Source organism: Ursus americanus, chromosome X, assembly GCF_024610735.1.
Source record: "Ursus americanus isolate L20-20 chromosome X, mUrsAme1.1.p, whole genome shotgun sequence".
Taxonomy (NCBI): domain Eukaryota; kingdom Metazoa; phylum Chordata; class Mammalia; order Carnivora; family Ursidae; genus Ursus; species Ursus americanus.
Genome location: NC_142164.1, coordinates 64,210,532 through 64,213,362, shown reverse-complemented (window position 1 = coordinate 64,213,362; position 2,831 = coordinate 64,210,532). Strand labels below are relative to the sequence as shown.

General features: G+C 38.4%; 1 pseudogene; it reads left to right on the top strand.

Annotated features, from left to right (window-relative positions):
• Positions 1–913: 913 nt before the first annotated feature.
• Positions 914–1,028, top strand: LOC123786255 (U6atac minor spliceosomal RNA; annotated as a pseudogene).
• Positions 1,029–2,831: the final 1,803 nt, after the last annotated feature.

Sequence of the window (2,831 nt, the reverse complement as noted above, 5' to 3'; positions counted from 1 at the left end):
CAAATCTGCAGGCAGGGGAGAGACCACAAATTTGGGCATTTAGCACCACCCAAAGCAAAAGGGAAGCAACCAGAATTTAGAATGGTGCATTGCAAAATTGAAAGAAGGCATACAAGTTTAAGAATCCTGCCACAAGAGGGAGCAAAAAGGGTGGATGAGGTATATCCATAGAAAGTCTCAGTATCTCTAGCAAGACTGACAGAAGGTATTTCTCTCCAGAAGTCAGTCAATAAAAAATGAAGGAGGTGACCACTACTTCAAATGCAAGGCTAGCAATGTAAGACTTCAAAGAACATGTAAAATCAAAGAAACATAACATCAATAAAGGATCACAATAATCATCCAGTAATTGACCACAATGACATGGAGATCTTCAATTTACCTGAAAAGAATTCAAAATTACTGTTTTAAGGAAACTCAAAGAGCTACAAGAAAATACAGACAGACAATGCAAGAAAATCCAGTAAACAACACATGAACAAAATGAGAATTTAACAAAGAGATAGAAATCACAAAAAATGAACACCAAACAGAAATTCTGAAACTGAAAAATACAGTGAATGAAATGAAAAATGCAATAGAGATGATCAACACTAGAATGGATCAAGTGGAGAAAAAAACTGTAAAGTAGAAGACCATGACTCTGTAGAAGGCCCTTTAGATAACCCAGTCACAGCACAAAGAATAAAACAATGAATAAAATGAAGAGAGCCTACATAAGCAATGGGCTATAATCAAATGAAGCAATGAGCAAATAATTGGAATCCCAGAATGAGAAGAGAGATAGAAAGAGATAGAAAATGTATTTAAAGAAATAATGCCTGAGAACATTTCAAATCTGGGAAGAGGACTGGACATCCAAGTTCATGAAATTCATAAGTCCCCACACAAATACCAGTCAAAAAGATCTTCAGTGTTGTATGAAAGGAGAGGTTAGCACTCCCCTTGACAAGGATGGAAGAGGCCCTACAACACACATATAATTAAGGCATTGCCACCTACTTCATGGCATCTAACTATCGTTTTTTCACCACACTCTGGCTAAGGTCCACACAGTGCCCATTGCAGGCAAGGAGAGCCTCTGCAGACAACTGGCCTGAATGGTTTGGGGAGCCATAACACAGCAGCAGAGTGCATGCAGCACACACCAGAAGCACATCCTGAAGAGCCAGGCCCTAGACACAATATGACCTCTTTCATAAAACTATTACTCTCAGGAGCAGAAAACATAGCAGTCTATTCTAACACAGAGAAGACAGTGATTTAGACAAAATGCCAAGACAAAGGAATTCATCCCAAAAGAAAACACAAGAAAAGGTCATGGCCAGAGATTTAATCAAAACAGATATAAGTAATATGCCTGATGGAGAATTTAAAGCAACAATCATAAGGATATACACTGGGCTTGAGAAAAGCATAGAAGACACCAGGGAGACCCTTACCACAGAGAAAAAATAATTAAAAAACAATCATTCAGAAATTAAAAATACAGTAACTGAGATTCAAAACAGGCTGGACGTAATGACCACAAGCATAGAAGAAGCAGAGGAAAAAATAAGTGATATAAAAGAATAATGGAAGGGTGCCTGGGTGGCTCAGTCCATTAAGCATTTGCCTTCAGTTCAGGTCATGACCCCAGGGTCCTGGAATCGAGTCCTGCATCAGGCTCTCTGCTCAGCAGGGAGCCTGCTTCTCCCTCTCCCTCTGCCTGCCAGTCTGCTCACTTGTGCTCTCTCTTTTTATGTCAAATAAAGAAATAAAATCTTTTTCTAAAAAAAGGACAGAAATAATGAAGCTGAACAAAAGAAGAATTATGGATCATGAGACTAGACTTACAGAAGTCAGTGACTACATCAAATGTAATGACATTCATATCACAGGAGTCCCAAAAGAAGGGAGAGAAAAGGGGGGCAGAAACTTTATGTGAGGAAATAATAGCTGAAAACTTCCCTAATCTAGGGAAGTTTACAGACATCCAAATCAAGGAAGCACAGAGAAATCCCATCAAAATCAACAAAAGCAGGCCAACAAAAAGACATATTGTAGTTAAATTTGCAAAATATAGTGATAAAGACAAAGTCCTAAAAGCAGCAAGACAAAAGAAGTCCCTACCTTACAAGGGAAGACCCATAAGGTTAGCTGCAGATCTCTCCACAGAAACTTGGCAAGTCAGAATAGAGTGACATGATATATTCACATGCTAAATGGGAAAAATCTACAGCCAAGAATACTCTATCCACAAGGCTATCATTCAAAATAGGAGAAATAGAGTTTCCCAGACATAAAAAACAAAGTAAAGGAGTTCATGAATACTAAGCCAGTCCTGCAAGAAATATGAAAGGGGACTCTTTGAGTGGAAAAGAAAGACTAAAAGTGACAAAGACTAGAAAGGAACAGAGAAAATCTCCAAAAACAACAAGAAAACAAGTAATAAAATGGCATTGAATACTTTCTGCATCTATTGAGAGGACTGTGTGGTTCTTATCCTTTCTTTTTTTTTTTTAATGTGGTATATCACACTGAGTGATTTGTAAATATTGAACCATCCCTGCAGCCCAGGAATAAATCCCACTTGATCGTGGTGAATAATTCTTTTAATGTACCATTGTATTCTATATGCTAGTATCTTGTTGAGAATTTTTGCATCCATGTTCATCAGGGATATTGGCCTTTGACTCTCCTTTTTAATGGGGTCTTTGTCCGGTTTTGAAAATAAGGTCATGGTGGCCCCATAGAATGAGTTGGGAAGAGATACGTTCCTTAGATTACTCCTTTCTGCCCGTGGATGCTGCTGAATAAACATTGTTAAAGTCTCCCCTCCCACCACTGTC